Raw genomic sequence first — 16,822 nt, forward strand, 5'->3', positions numbered from 1 at the left:
CAAATACTTTGCCTTGTTCTTGACACATTTCTATTAATCCAATCTAATCTCATTAGCTCTTTGAACAACCCACTGCTTATTCATTAGTTACCTCTGCAGATGTTCATGTAATTTTGAGATCTTGTTCTAAAATAATTTAATGCAAGATTAATGGAGAAAACATAGCAAGATTTGACAATATAAGTAATGGACTTTTCCCCCATGGATTTATAGTGAAAAGGCTATTGTTGGTTATTGATCACTGCTAAGTTCCAAGGCTCTGTCTCCCACACAGCCTCGTCCTTTAGTTCATGCTGCTTTTTCTCCCTGAAATGCCCTTTCTAATACCTCCACCTGTAGAAAGCATACTTATCCTTAAAAGACTGATTTAAATATCAGCTCTGCAAAGTCTTCCCTATTTCTCAAGATAGAACTAATCACTCCACATCTGTGATTCCTGGCAACACCACTGCTGTTGGAACAGTGCCTTGGACTGCAGGTAACTGAACTTCTCAGAGGATTCATCTTGGGTTACCCAGAGCTACAGAAAATATTAAAAGTTGCATTTTATGACTCATTGGTATAAGGATGAATATGTTAATATTATGTATCAAAACATTTACTCCTACCTAAAAGTTCACTTTTTTCTTCCAATTTCAAAAGAAATTAAAACATTTTTATGGACATTTAAAGGTATAGTGGACCCTTGGCCCTGTGCCTGCTACATCTAGCGGGTAAGTTATCCCTGCCTGCATGTGCCCTGACTTAGACATTTTTCTCACTTATCAGTCCACAGCTTAAAGGGGCTACTCTGCAGGGGGACAAAATTGGTTCTCATTTCGTGATGAGACAAACTTAGCATAAGGATCAAGTGATTCAGCTTCCAGGCGATTCTCTTAAAGGAGGTTTGAGTTTATCCCCACTAAAGAGCATGTTGAAATTTGATCCCCATTGTGGCGATATTGGGTGGTGGGGCCTAGTGGGAGCTGTCTGGGTCAGTAGGGGAGATCCTTCATGAATGACTTGGTGTCATTTTCGAGGTAGTGAGTGAGTTCTTGCACAGGCAAGATTGGATTAGTTCTCAAGGAAATGGATTCGTTCTTATGAGAGTGTATTTTTATAAAGCGAGGATGCCCCTCAGGTTTTGTTTCTTCATACATGTCCACCTCCCCTTTGACCTTTTCTACCATGTTATGACACAGCACAAATGCCCTCACCAGAAGCCAGGACCATACCCTTAAGCTTCTCAGCCTGCAGAACTGTGAGCTAAATAAACCTCTTTCCCTTATAAATTATCCAGTCTCAAGTATTCTGTTAAAGCAACACAAAATGGATGAAGACAGAGGCTTATATTTTTTCCTAATTGAATTATTTCAAGTATATTATGATCCTTTTTTTAAATAAAAATTCTAAACCCATTGAAAGTTTGCTAATTCAAACTTTAAAAAAGAAATTTCTAGATAGAATCAGGGCTACTATGGGCATTAGCAGTCATTTGTTTTATTTAAGGAAACATCAATTTAGAACAAAATTTTAGTTAATCCAAAATAAAATAACTATCCTTTGCATGATGCTTTACAATTTAGTAAGCACTTTCACATATATTATTTATATGATCTGCACACCAAATCTGAAATATTGCTGTCACTTATTTTTCATTTGACAGACAAGGAAAACAAGCCTCAGACAGATTAAACTTGCCCAAGGTCATACAACAGGTAGTACAGTCTGGGAGTCATGCCCAGTTCTTCTAATTCCAGAACCTCATATTCTTTTCACTATATCATGCTGCCTGTAGAAAAAAAGCATCTATGTAAACACATGCATAAAAATGATGAGCTCATAATCTAAGTAGGTTGATGCTCTGTTAGAAAACCTAGTGGCATTTTGTGGAGATATAATTGTGTTGTGTGTTTAGTTCTAAAACATTTTAATAAGAGGATGGTTGACAAAATTTACTTTTAATGAGAGTCAAAACTAACCAAATGATATTTTTTATTTACGCAAAATTCTATAGATCATGAGCTTTGGTTGAAATTATGACAAACATATCAGAAATACATAGATAGGTGTATATCTTTTTCATTTCAAGTTCCAAGTATTTGCTGTTTAGGTTTTTACTGTCCCTCTTCTTTCTTTCTCTTCCTGGCCTCTCAAGCCCACCCTTTTCAGGTATACAGGCTACAGCAAACTTGACTTTGAGAGTGTTTTCTTTCATCAACTCTTGTGCTCCTGAAAAGGGTTCTTTCTCCACAAAAGAAAGAAATGAAAAGGAGGAAATGGCATTGAACAAATCTGATCATGAAAAAGGCAAAATTATTTACGGCATGAAGACTATATCATACTTTTTTTTAATGAAAGCTTATTAAAATTAGCCAGCATGGATCTTTACTCTTCACAGGAAAGTTGGGCAAACTAAAGAATGAGGCTTCAGAGATTTCAAAAAGATGTGTGACTCAACATCCTACAATAGACAAATTGACTATGTCAAGTATAAATGTGACTGTAGGTTTCACTGTTCTAGGAGCTAGTCTGAACAGAAATTATATTAAGCTAAGTCTGCAAGGTCAGAATGTCAATAATGGAATAATTTAATGTACACATTTCACCTCAGTTCAATTTCATTTCGATTACCCACAGGAAGGTTGGTGAGTAGTTATAAGATTTTTCTGGAATGTATTTCCAGTTTAAAAATATGTATTATTTGGGGGTCCGTCCCAAGATGGCCAAATAGGAACAGCTCCGGTCTGCAGCTTCCAGGATGATCAATGCAGAAGATGGGTGATTTCTGCATTTCCAGCTGAGCTCAGAAGAGAGCAGTGGTTCTCCTAGCATGGTGTTTGAGCTCTGAGAATGGACAGACTGCCTCCTCAAGTGGGTTCCTGAGCCCTGTGTAGCCTAACTCGGAGACACCTCCCAGTAGGGGCCAACTGACACCTCATACAGCCGGGTGCCCCTCTGAGGACGAAGCTTCCAGAGGAAGGATCAGGCAGCAATATTTGCTGTTCTGCAATATTTGCTGTTCTGCAGCCTCCACTGGTGATACCCAGGCAAACAGGGTCTGGAGTGGATCTCCAGCAAAATCCAACAGACCTGCAGCTGAGGGACCTGACTATTAGAAGGAAAAGTAACAAACAGAAAAGAATAGCATCAACATCAAAAAAAAGGACATCCACACCAAAACCCCATCTGTAGGTCACCATCATCAAAGACCCAAGGTAAATAAAACCACAAAGATGGGGAGAAACCAGAGCAGAAAAGCTTAAAATTCTAAAAACCAGAGCACCCCTTCTCCTCCAAAGGATCACAGCTCCTCACCAGTAACAGAACAAAGCAGGACAGAGAATGACTTTGACGAGTTGACAGAAGTAGCCTTCAGAAAGTCGGTAATAACAAACTTCTCCAAGCTAAAGGATGACGTTCGAACTCATCGCGAGGAAGCTAAAAACCTTGAAAAAAGATCAGACGAATGGCTAACTAGAATGAACAGTGTAGAGAAGACCTTAAATGACCTGATGGAGCTGAAAACCATGGTACGAGAACTACATGGCGCATGCACAAGCTTCAGTAGCCAATTCGATCAAGTGGAAGAAAGGGTATCAGTGATTGAAGATCAAATTAATGAAATGAAGCAAGAAGAGAAGTTTAGAGAAAAAAGAGTAAAAAGAAAAGAACAAAGCCTCCAAGAAATATGGGACTATGTGAAAAGACCAAATCTATGTTTGATTGGTGTACCTGAAAGCGATGGGGAGAATGGACCCAAGCTGGAAAACATTCTTCAGTATATTATCCAGGAGAACTTCCCCAACCTAGCAAGGCAGCCCAACATTCAAATTCATGAAATACAGAGAACACCACAAAGATACTCCTCTAGAAGAGCAACCTCAAGACACATAATTGTCAGATTCACCAAGGTTGAAATGAAGGAAAAAATGCTAAGTGCAGCCAGAGAGAAAGGTCTGGTTACCTATAAAGGGAAGCCCATCAGACTAACAGCAGATCTCTCAGCAGAAAGCCGACAAGCCAGAAGAGACTGGGGGCCAATATTCAACATTCTTAAAGGAAAGAATTTTCAACCCAGAATTTCATATCCAGCCAAACTAAGCTTCATAAGTGAAGGAGAAATAAAATCCTTTCAGACAAGCAAATGCTGAGAGATTTTGTCACCACCAGGCCCGCCTTACAAGAGCTCCTGAAGGAAGCACTAAACATGAAAAGGAACAACCAGTACCAGCCACTGCAAAAACATGCCAAATTGCAAAGACCATGAATGCTAGGAAGAAACTGCATCTGGGAGGCCGAGGCGGGCGGATCACGAGATCAGGAGATGGAGACCACAGTGAAACCCCGTCTCTACTAAAAATACAAAAAAAAAATTAGCCGGGTGTGATGGCGGGCGCCTGTAGTCCCAGCTACTCGGAGAGGCTGAGGCAGGAGAATGGCGTGAACCTGGGAGGCGGAGCTTGCAGTGAGCCGAGATTGCACCACTGCACTCCAGCCTGGGCGACAGAGCGAGACTCCGTCTCAACAAAAAAAAAAAAAAAAAAAAAAAGAAACTGCATCAACTAACGGACAAAATAACCAGCTAACATCATAATGACAGGATCAAATTCACACATAACAATATTAACCTTAATGTAAATGGGTTAAATGCCCCAATTAAAAGACACAGACTGGCAAATTGGATAAAGAGTCAAGACGTATCACTGTGCTGTATTCAAGAGACCCATCTCATGTGCAGAGACACACATAGGCTCAAAATAAAGGGATGGAGGAAGATCTACCAAGTAAATGGAAAACAAAAAGCAGGGGTTGCAATCCTAGTCTCTGATAAAATAGACTTTAAACCAACAAAGACCAAAAGAGACAAAGAAGGCCATTGCATAATGGTAAAAGGATCAATTCAACAAGAAGAGCTAACTCTCCTAAATATATATGCACCCAATACAGGAGCACCCAGATTCATAAAGCAAGTCTGGAGAGACGTAAAAAGAGACTTAGATTCTGACACAATAACAATGGGAGACTTTAACACCCCACTGTCAATATTAGACAGATGAACGAGACAGAAAGTTAACAAGGATATTCAGGACTTGAACTCAGCTCTGCACCAAGCAGACCTAATAGACATCTACAGAACTCTCCACTCCAAATCAACAGAATATACATTCTTCTTAGCACCACATCATATTTTTTCCAAAATTGACCACATAGCTGAAAGTAAAGCGCTCCTCAGCAAATGTAAAAGAATAGAAATCACAACAAACTGTCTCTCAGACCTCAGTGCAATCAAATTAGAACTCAGGATTAAGAAACTCACTCAAAACCACACAACTACATAGAAACTGAACAACCAGCTCCTGAATGACTACTGGGTAAATAACAAAATGAAGGCAGAAATAAAGATGTTCTTTGAAGCCAATGAGAACAAAGACACAACATACCAGAATCTTTGGGACACATTTAAAGCAGTGTGTAGAGGGAAATTTATAGCACTAAATGCCCACAAGAGAAAGCAGGAAAGATCTAAAATCGACACCCTAACATCACAATTGAAAGAACTAGATAAGCAAGAGCAAACACATTCGAAAGCTAGCAGAAAGCAAAAAATAACTAAGATCAGAGCAGAACTGAAAGAGATAGAGACACACAAAAAAAACCTTCAAAAAATCAATGAATCCAGGAGCTGGTTTTTTGAAAAGACCAACAAAATTGATAGACTGCTAGCAAGACTAATAAAGAAGAAACGAGAGAAGAATCAAATAGACACAATAAAAAAATGATAAAGGGGATATCACCATTGATCCCGCAGAAATACAAACTACCATCAGAGAATACTATAAACACCTCTATGCAAATAAACTAGAAAATCTAGAAGAAATGGATAAATTCCTGGACACATACACCCTCCCAAGACTAAACCAGGAAGAATTTGAATCCCTGAATAGACCAATAACAGGCTCTGAAATTGAGGCAATAATTAATAGCTTACCAACGAAAAAAGTCCAGGACTAGACGGATTCACAGCTGAATTCTACCAGAGGTACAAAGAGGAGTTGGTATCATTCCTTCTGAAACTATTCCAATCAATAGAAAAAGAAGGAATCCTCCCTAACTCATTTTATGAGGCTAGCATATCCTGATACCAAAGCCTGGCAGAGACACAACAAAAAAAGAGAATTTTAGACCAATATCCCTGATGAACATCGATGCAAAAATCCTCAGTAAAATACTGGCAAACCAAATCCAGCAGCACATCAAAAAGGTTATCCACCAAGATCAAGTTGCCTTCATTCCTGGGATGCAAGGCTGGTTCGACATATGCAAATCAGTAAACATAATCCATCACATAAACAGAACCGAAGACAAAAACCATATGATTATCTCAATAGATGCAGAAAAGGCCTTTGACAAAATTCAACAGCACTTCATGCTAAGAACTCTCAATAAATTAGGTACTGATGGGACGTATCTCAAAATAATAAGAGCTATTTATGACAAACCCACAGCAAATATCATACTGAATGGGCAAAAACTGGAAGCATTCCCTCTGAAAACTGGCACAAGACAGGGATGCCCTCTCTCACCACTCCTATTCAACATAGTGTTGGAAGTTCTGGCCAGGGCAATCAGGCAAGAGAAAGAAATAAAGGGTATTCAATTAGGAAAAGAGAAGTCAAATTGTCCCTGTTTGCAGACGACATGATCATATATTTAGAAAACCCCATCATCTCCCCCCAAAATCTTCTTAAGCTGATAAGCAACTTCAGCAAAGTCTAAGGATATAAAATCAATGTGCAAAAATCATAAGCATTGTTATACACCAATAACAGACAAACAGAGAGTCAAATCATGAGTGAGCTCACATTCACAACTGCTACAAAGAGAATAAAATACCTAGGAATCCAACTTACAAGGGATGTGAAGGACCTCTTCAAGGAGAACTACAAACCACTGCTCAATGAAATAAAAGAGGACACAAACAAATGGAAGAACATTCCATGCTCATGGACAGGAAGAATCAATATAGTGAAAATGGCCATACTGCCTAAGGTAATTCATAAATTCAATGCCATTCAGATCAAGCTACCAATTACTTTATTCACAGAATTGGAAACAAACACTTTAAAGTTCGTATGGAACCAAAAAAGAGCCCGCATTGCCAAGACAATTCTAAGCAAAAAGAACAAAGCTGGAGGCCGCACACTACCTGACTTCAAACTATACTACAAGGCTACAGTAACCAAAACAGCATGGTACTGGTACCAAAACAGATATATAAACCAATGGAACAGAACAGAGGCCTCAGAAATAACACCACACATCTACAACCATCTGATCTTTGACAAACCTGACAAAAACAAGCAATGGGGAAAGGAGTCCCTATTTAATAAATGGTTCTGGGAAAACTGGCTAGCCACATGTAGAAAGCTGAAACTGGACCACTTTCTTACACCTTACACAAAAATTAATTCAAGATGGATTAAAGACTTAAATGTTAGACCTAAAACCATAAAAACCCTAGAAGAAAACCTAGGCAATACCATTTAGGACATAGGCATGGGCAAGGACTGAATGACTAAAGCACCAAAAGCAATGGCAATAAAAGCCAAAATAGACAAATGGGATCTAATTAAACTAAAGAGCTTCTGCACAGCAAAAGAAACTACCATCAGAGTGAACAGGCAACCTACAGAATGGGAGAAAATTTTTGCAATCTACCCACCTGACAAAGGGCTAATATCCAGAATCTACAAAGAACTTAAACAAATTTACAAGAAAAAATCAAACGACCCCATCAAAAAGTGGGCAAAGGATATGAACAGATGTTTTTCAAAAGAAGACATTTATGCAGCCAACAGATACATGAAAAAATGCTCATCATCACTGGTCATCAGAGAAATGCAAATCAAAACCACAATGAGATAGCATCTCACACCAGTTAGAATGGCAATCGTTAAAAAGTCAGGAAACAACAGGTGCTGGAGAGGATGTGGAGAAATAGGAACACTTTTACACTATCGATGGGACTGTAAACTAGTTCAACCATTGTGGAAGACAGTGTGGCGATTCCTCAAGGATCTAGGACTAGAAATACCATTTGACCCAGCCATCCCATTACTGGGTATACACCCAAAGGATTATAAATCATGCTACTATAAAGACACATGCACACGTATGTTTATTGTGGCACTATTCACAGTAGCAAAGACTTGGAACCAACCCAAATGTCCATCAGTAATAGACTGGATTAAGAAAATGTGGCACATATACACTATGGAATACTATGCAGCCATAAAAAAGGACGAGTTCATGTCTTTTGTAGCAACATAGATGAAGCTGGAAACCATCATTCTGAGCAAACTATCCCAAGGACAGAAAACCAAACACTGCATGTTCTCACTCATGGGTAGGAATTGAACAATGAGAACACTTGGACACAGGGGGAAGATCACACACCAGGGCCTATCGTGGGGTGGGAGGATGGGGGAGGGATAGCACTAGGAGAAATACCTAATGTAAATGACGAGTTAATGGGTACAGCAAACCAACATGGCACATGTATACATATGTAACAAACCTGCACGTTGTGCACATGTACCCTAGAACTTAAAGTATAATATATATATATTATTTTACTTATAAAAATTAAATTACTTTTACAAGTGCCTTGATTTTACATATCTTATATTTTATTCACTTGTTATATTAATACAAATAATTACACTGTATATTTTTAAAATAGACAACCTAATTTTGTTATGCATTCTATATTCTTCAACTTTTTGGTCTCTGGGTCACAAAATAAAAGGCATATTTCAGGTGCTGTCCCATGAGGTTACCACTGCCACAGATGGCTTTTTGTCTACAGCAGACATCCTAACCAGAAAGTCCACAAGTCAACCAAATGCTGCATTACAACCTGGCTCAACACAGCAGTGAGGAACTTGAAGCCATGGTTGCACAGTATGTGTTCCTTGTAGTCAGGCAGTTTGTTGCCGTAGTAGTAAATTTCATCTGACAATCTAAGAACAATATTTGCTCCCCTGTATTTTGCTGATTGGCACATGGAATAGCCCCCAAAAATTGGATAAACATTGTAAGAGCTAAGAGGAAACAGTCAGTACCAATGGAATGTTTCACAGGGCAGATGGGCTTTTGAGGATTTATATATATATATATACACACATTAAGTTCTGGGATACATGTGCAGAACGTGCAGGCTTGTTACATAGGTATACACATGCCATGGTGGTTTGCTGCACCCATCAACCTGTCATCTACATTAGGTATTTCTCCTAATGCTATCCCTTCCCCAGCCCCCACCCCCTGAAAAGCCCCAGTGTGTGATGTTCCTCTCCCTGTGTCCAAGTGTTCTCATTGTTCAACTCCCACTTATCTGTGAGAAAATGTGGTGTTTGGTTTTCTGTTTCTGTGTTAGTTTGCTGAGAATGATGGTTTCCAGCTTCATCCATGTCCCTGCAAAGGACATGAACTCATCCTTTTTTATGGCTGCATAGTATTCCATGGTGTATATGTGACACATTTTCTTTATCCAGTCTATCACTGATGGGCATTTGGGTTGGTTCCAAGTCTTTGCTATTGTGAATAGCACTGCAATAAACATATGTGTGCATGTGTCTTTATGGTAGAATGATTTATATTTCTTTGGGTATATGCCCAGTAATTGGATGGCTGGGTCAAATTGTATTTCTAGTTCTAGATCCTTGAGGAATCACCACACGGTCTTCCACAATGGTTGAATTAATTTACACTTCCACCAACAGTGTAAAAGCGTTCCTATTTCTACACATCCTCTTCAGCATCTGTTGTTTCCTGACTTTTTAAAGATCACCATTCTAACTGGCATGCGATGGTATCTCATTGTGGTTTTGATTTGCATTTCTCTAATGACCAGTGCTGATGAGCTTTTTTTCATATGTTTTTTGGCTGCATAAATGTCTTCTTTTGAGAAGTGTCTGTTCATATCCTTTGCCCACTTTTTGATGGTGTTGTTTGTTTGTTTGTTGTAAATTCCTTTAAGTTCTTTGTAGATTCTGGATATTAGCCCTTTGTCAGATGGGTACATTGCAAAAATTTTCTCCCATTCTGTAGGTTGCCTGTTCACTTTGATGATAGTTTCTTTTGCTGTGCAGAAGCTCCTTAGCTTAATTAGATCTCATTTGTCAATTTTGCCATTGCTTTTGGTGTTTTACACATGAAGCCTTTGCCAATACCCATGTCCTGAATGGTACTGTCCAGGTTTTCTTCTAGGATTTTTATGGTACTAGGTCTTACGTTTAAGTCTTTGATCCATCTTGAGTTGATTTTTGTATAAGGTGTGAGGAAGAGGTTGTCCTGTTTCAGTTTTCTGCATATGGCTAGCCAGTTTTCCCAACACCATTTATTAAATAAGGACTCCTTTCCCCATTGCTTGTTTTTGTCAGGTTTGTCAAAGATCTGATGGTTGTAGATGTGTGGTGTTATTTCTGAGGCCTCTGTTCTGTTCCATTGGTCTATATATCTGTTTTGGTACCAGTACCATGCTGTTTTGGTTACTGTAGGCTTGTAGTATAGTTTGAAGTCAGGTAGCATGATGCCTCCAGCTTTGTTCTTTTTGCTTAGGATTGTCTAGGCTATACTTTTAATAATGATTTATGGAAGCTGTATCATGGGTCAGGTGTGTGTTCAGCTCTAGGGAATACCAGGAGGAAGAAAACATACCCCTAACTTCAAAGAGCTCAGCAGGATTCTCATTTTCTTACCTCCAAAATCTAGCACTCTGATTGGCAAATAATAGGTGCTCAATAAATCTTTGCTGAATCAATGGAAGGTCTGCTTACTATTACAAAAACATTGCTACAAACATAGTCATAAATACACAGGAGCTCCAAGCTGGAGAGGCAGAGTAAATAAAAGGATCAGGCATGAATGAAATGAGGGGGGATAATAATAAGTGTGGTTGGGATTAGACAATATGGAAGAGAAATGTGGTGTGAAAAAAAAATCTTAAAATGGAAGATGTAGGCTGGGCTCCACACGCATGTAATCCAAGCACTTTGGGAGGCTAATGCAGATGGATAACCTGAGGTCAGGAGTTCAAGACCAGCCTGATCAGCATGGCGAAACCCCATGTCTACTAAAAATACAAAAATTAGCCGGACATGATGGTGCATGCCTGTAATCCCAGCTACTCAGGAGGCTGAAGCAGGATAACTGTTTTACCCCAGGAGGCAGAGGTTGCAGTAAGCTGAGATTGTGCCACTGCACTCTAGCCTGGGCAACAGAGTGAAACACTGTCCCATAAATAAATAAATAAATAAATGGAAGATGTAAATTAATTTTATAAGAAAGGAAAAAAGAAGTTAATGAAGACACAAAAACTAAAAATTTTCCAATATTTACTTGGAAATTGAAAACTTTGACATCACTGATAAATATGCAATATTGTATTAATTTAAACAGAAGATAAATTTTAAAACACATTTTGGAGACTTTAATTATGACTTGCCATGAACAAAATCAGGAATGTTTTAAAACTTCCATTTTTTTCAACCACTTAAGTTTCTATGCTAAATAATTATAGATTGTTAAGCATTGTTTTCCCATAGTAATCCTTAAATAGTTTTTGAAATTAGTCTTTTAACTTAAGGAAAGAATGTTGTGTCATAGATATGGTGATGGGAATTGTCAAAAATAAAATTAATAAAGAGTACACTTTAAGAAAAACTAGCATTCACATAATTTGTAACTATCCCAGAAAGTTCTTAATGTTTTTCAATTTTACTTTGAATAAAAGTACACAGAGCAATAACTATTAATAATTTGCATAAGTCTACTGAGAATACTTTTTGATTCTTCAAAAAGAATCCTTTTGAATTAATAGAACTGGAATCAGAAATACAAGCAAGTCATCAATTTGACTTTGCTGGTGAAGTCTGCCAAGGTCCAGAGAGCAACTGGAAATCTGACAAAGCAGAGAGTGCAAAAATCTAACATTTCAGATCTCAGTTGCATTTTGGCTATGGGAGTTTTTTTTTAATTGAAAAGCATGACAAATCTTAAAAGGATAATTTCTTAAAAGGACAATCTTATAATATCTATGTGAGATATAGGCATTGTTAACAAATATATTAATATATGATTCTCACCAAGATTTCTTCATTCTTATAGCTAAAATGTAGCCTACTATCTAAGAGTTTCCTGTTGCTAAGACAGCTCTTAACCTTTGTCACTGCCAATAGAGAATTTTCTATTCTAAAAACCTGACAATGTTTAAAGCCCTCTCAGAGAAGCCCTGACTTCCCAATAAGATATATTTATGGCCACCAAGGTAGCTTGCACCCATAGTCCCCGCTCCTGGGGAGGCTAAGGCAAGAGGATTTCTTGAGGCCAGGAGTTTGGGATTGTAATACACTATTATCACACCTGTGAATAGCCACAGCACTCCAGCCTGGGCAACATAGACAGACCCCATCTCTTAAAAGAAAAAGATGTATTTATGCCTTCTTTACACATCAGAGTAATAGAAGCATAATACATTTTTTGAAAGACATACAATAATAAATGCATTTATGTAATTTTCAACTTTTTTCATTAACAGAAACATTCTGAATTACAAAAGACAAATTTAACCTGCTTATTGATATTGTTTAGAGGTGAATGTTTTCATTTTATTTGATAACATATAATTTGGTCCTCTAATTGCTTAGGTGTTTAGACATGAGTTAGGTAAGTTTTACAGTGTCTCAAGAAACTCACAGAATAATATATTAATTTTTAAGATTATTTCAATGAAATATAGACTTATTTAAATATTTGGAACTTACCTACTCTATTCTTGCTAAAGCTTGGGACAAACCAAAATAAATATGCCAGTAGATATTGCTGCCAGATTGTTAAGAAAATCTGGCCAAATTTGATTGTATTCAAGACCAAATTTTTATTTTTAAAATATATAATGGGAACTCTCAAAATGACTAAAACTTTCTATACACACAGGCCCCTTATAGCCTATGGTTCCAAGAGTACCCAAGTTTTACTCTATTTAAAACTGATTTGGACCTATCAGTTTATTTTGGAAATAAAGGGATTAATTTCCTTAGAACCAATAAGAGTAGAACCTACAACAACTCTCCCATTGGAAGCAATGCAACTATTTTCCAAAATACTGGAAAGAGACTACTAGAAGATGACAATGTTCTGAAGATGTAAAGCAAAGATGTCTTGAAGAAGAAAGACAAGATGTTGTGATCCCAGAAAGTAGTTAGGTTCAAATAATTTAAAAAGCGATAATAAGAGTAGGGCATAGGCAGATTTGGCTCAGAGGAGTTGAGGGAGAAGACAGACTGATAATTATTAAAACTGTGGCAAGTAATTAGAAAAGGTCCAAGTAAAATTCTCTCTGTCTAACGTTGATACTGAACAGAGCACTTATGCTTTGCCTGAGCCTACTGTGGAAATCAACTGAACTTAGCAGTTGCTAGGGGGAGAATTCTGGGCAGAAGCCAAACAAGTCAGTATAGTCTCAGTAAATTGTACCCAAAAAAAAGGAATGTGCTCCTACACAGGTAGCCAACAATTATTCTTATCTCTAGATGTGCATGCCAATCTTCTCTTCAAGAAGGAGAATCTATTTCCCCTCTTCTCAGCTCTGATCTGGACTTATGATTTATTTTGGCCAAGAGGATTCAGCAGAAGTGATACACACTGTGCCTGTTCTGAGCTGAGACTTTAAGAACCCTGGTAGCATCGATTTTCTCTCTCTTTTGGAAACCAGTTGTCATGTTTGAAGTAAGCCAGCTTAGACTGCTCAAGGAAGAGATCTACCTGGAAGAGGACCGAGGTGCTCCAGCCATTCAAACCACCCCAGCTGAGCCACCAGATGTGTAAGGGGGGTCTTTTTCAATCTTCCAGACCCAGCCCAGCCACCAACTAATTATATTTGTGTGACCCCAGTTGATACAGCACGGAGCAGAAGAGCTGCCAGTCAACCCATAAGAGAAATAGCAAATCATAAGCCACTAATTTTCAAGGTACTTATACAGCAATAGATAATTAGAATTTACAGCAAATCCAAAGGAAATGTAACAAGAGCAGAGACTAGCAGCTGGAGAATAACAGATGAATTTTAAAGGAACTATTTTTTTTAAAGTAACATGAAGTGACAAATGCTAGGGTAGACAACAGAAGAATGGCAATAGAAAATGGCCAAGAAAGCCAATTAATGAGTCTGGGAGGCTGATGACTGAACGTCTAGAATCATTAAACCAAAAACTATCTTTTTGGTTTAATTTGGAACATAGGAGAAAAATTAATTGTTGTGATAAAAGAAAATTGGTCATTTTCAGTAATAGTAAAAGAGCTTACTGCATTCCAATTTGAATATGACTAGGGCAGCTGGACAAAAGTTAAAAATCTCTTTGGAGAAATCAGGAAGCTACCAAAGCAGTCAATACTTCAGGAGCCGTGATCCCAGAGAGAAAAGAAGCTTGTTGGCATGACCTCAACAATCTGCGGAAGTCTGATGCATTTGATGATTTCTAAGCTACAGCTACATAGGATTGAGACATTAAGAAACCAAGAAGAAGGTAATGTCCAAAGGCTGGAATCCTAAACAGTGTTCAACAATCTTACTACTGAAAAATTAGAGTTCAGGGCCCTCTCAGAAGGAAGACTGCTAGTAAATTTCTTATACTTCCAGTCAAGACTTCAGAAAGACTATATTCTAAGAATAAATGTGAACTACAATTAGACTTAATTTTACCAAGTACTGAAACCATCTATGAGTCAACTCAACCTCAGGTAGAACTGTGGTGAACTTCTCTTAATCTAATTGCTAATTAGAAAGGGGGGAAAATCCTCCCTGGAAGAAGGTAACATCTATGAAAGCCTCAAATTATTTATATAATTTTTCAAACACAATGTCCGGCATTCAATTTAAAAACTACAAGGTATGCCTGGAAAAGACAAAATATCTGACATATAATAGAGAAAACAGACAATGGAAGCAGTCCTATAGGTGATCCAGATATTACAGTAATTACTCGTGGTCTTGGAAATTATTGTAAATATATCTAAGAAAATAAATGACAAGATGGAAAATTTCACTAAAGAACTAGCATCTACAAAAAAAATTACATCTAAGTAAAAAGTCTGTAAATAGGCACTACAATAACAAAAAAATTAAAACCCAATAGATAGGGTTAACTCAAATTTAGACATAGCAAAACAAAAATTAGAAAACAGAAAGAAGTTTCGTAGAATATACCCACTAAAGCATGGGGAGAAAAAAAAATGAAAAAAGCCACAGTAAAAAGTGTAAACATATAGGCTAGAATGAAAAGATCTAACATACTCATACATAGCCTATAAAAAGTTTGAAAACCAAGAATAGAAGGCATCATAGATTATACCTTACCAAAGATGGTCATATAGTCTTTAGTATGGTACTTCTCCCACTGAGAGGTGAAATCTAATTCCTCTCTCTTTGGATTTGGGCTGGTCTTGGTGACTTTCCTGAGCAGTAGAAAATGGTAGAAGTGACATCCTAGGACTTCTAATCTTGGTCATAAGAAGTCTTGAAGCTTCCACTCAAGCTTCTTCAAACACTATGTTTGCTAGTCTTGGGCTATAATGTAAAAATTCAACTAACCCGAGATCACCATACTGGAGAGGCCATATGTAGCCACCATGGTGAATAGCCCTAGCTGAGCCAGGCTTCTAGTGATCCCTGCCAAGGGGACATGTAAGAGAAGCCATCCACCAGCTGAATACCTCAAAGTGACCTATCTTCATACCATATGAAACCCCAAAATTTCCCAGGGTTATGGTCATTATTAATGTAGCAGTTGATGAAGAGTCAAGGACATCTTGTACTTAAATGGCATGGGGTGACAAATGTTACCAATCATTTTCAGATTAGTGAAAGAGGATCTGACACATCAAAAACTGCTGAAATTACACAGAGCATCTCCTATCTAGTTAGTTCACTAGAACAGGGGTCAGCAAACATTTCCTGCAAAGTCTCAGATAGAATATACTTTAGGCTTTATAGGCCAAGCCTATATCTACTATATATATATAGTAGGTACTTACATAACAGAGAAAATAAACTGCCATTAAAATTTTATTGAAAATATTTTAATTAAATATTAATAATGGAGTATAATATTTTGTAACACAGGTCTACTAATGAGAAGAATGAAATTCTTTTGGGGATGATAGCACTTAGTTTAATTGGGGTTCCAAATTAGTTTGCCCTATCATCAAATAAATTGGACATGTTCAGCTGTAAAAACCATTCTTAGCTCATAGGCCATTCAAAAATAGGCATCTGACCAGATTTGGCCCACAGGCTGCGGTTTGCTAACCCCTGTACTATAATCTAAAAAAAGTAAATTGAGTAGCTTTCCTTGAAGCTCCTCTGCAATTAGGTAAACACACAAGGGTAGTGTTGTTTTTGTTTTATAAGCTCTTCTGTTGCCTTTGCACAGAGCAGGGAAGATCCACAAACATTTGCTGGGTGCCTTTATGTGATTACTGAGACATATGAGTAATGATGTGGTTTGGCTATGCCACCACCCAAATCTCATTTTGAACTGTAGCTCCCACAATTCCATGTTGTGGGAGGGACCCAGTGGGAGGTAATTGAATCATGGGGGCAGGTCTTTCCCATGCTATTCTCATGATAGTGACTAAGTCTCATGAGATATGATGGTTTTATAAAGGGCAGTTTCCCTGCCCAAGCTCTCTTTTCTTGTCTACTGCCATGTGAGACATGCCTTTCACCTTCTGCCATGATTGTGAGGCCTTCCCAGCCACATGGAACTGTGAGTCCATT

At 37.9% G+C, this 16,822-nt stretch overlaps 1 long non-coding RNA gene across 1 annotated transcript in view; it reads right to left on the minus strand.

The window, feature by feature from the left end:
• LOC129463893 (uncharacterized) overlaps positions 1–15,711 on the minus strand; it is a 35,419-nt gene extending 19,708 nt beyond the window's left edge. The window contains exon 1 of the long non-coding RNA XR_008651338.2: positions 15,401–15,711. This is a non-coding gene — a long non-coding RNA (uncharacterized lncRNA). The remainder of the gene's footprint in view (positions 1–15,400) is intronic.
• Between the last annotated feature and the right edge of the window lie 1,111 nt (positions 15,712–16,822).

The sequence above is a fragment of the Symphalangus syndactylus genome, chromosome 15, assembly GCF_028878055.3.
Source record: "Symphalangus syndactylus isolate Jambi chromosome 15, NHGRI_mSymSyn1-v2.1_pri, whole genome shotgun sequence".
NCBI classification, from domain to species: domain Eukaryota; kingdom Metazoa; phylum Chordata; class Mammalia; order Primates; family Hylobatidae; genus Symphalangus; species Symphalangus syndactylus.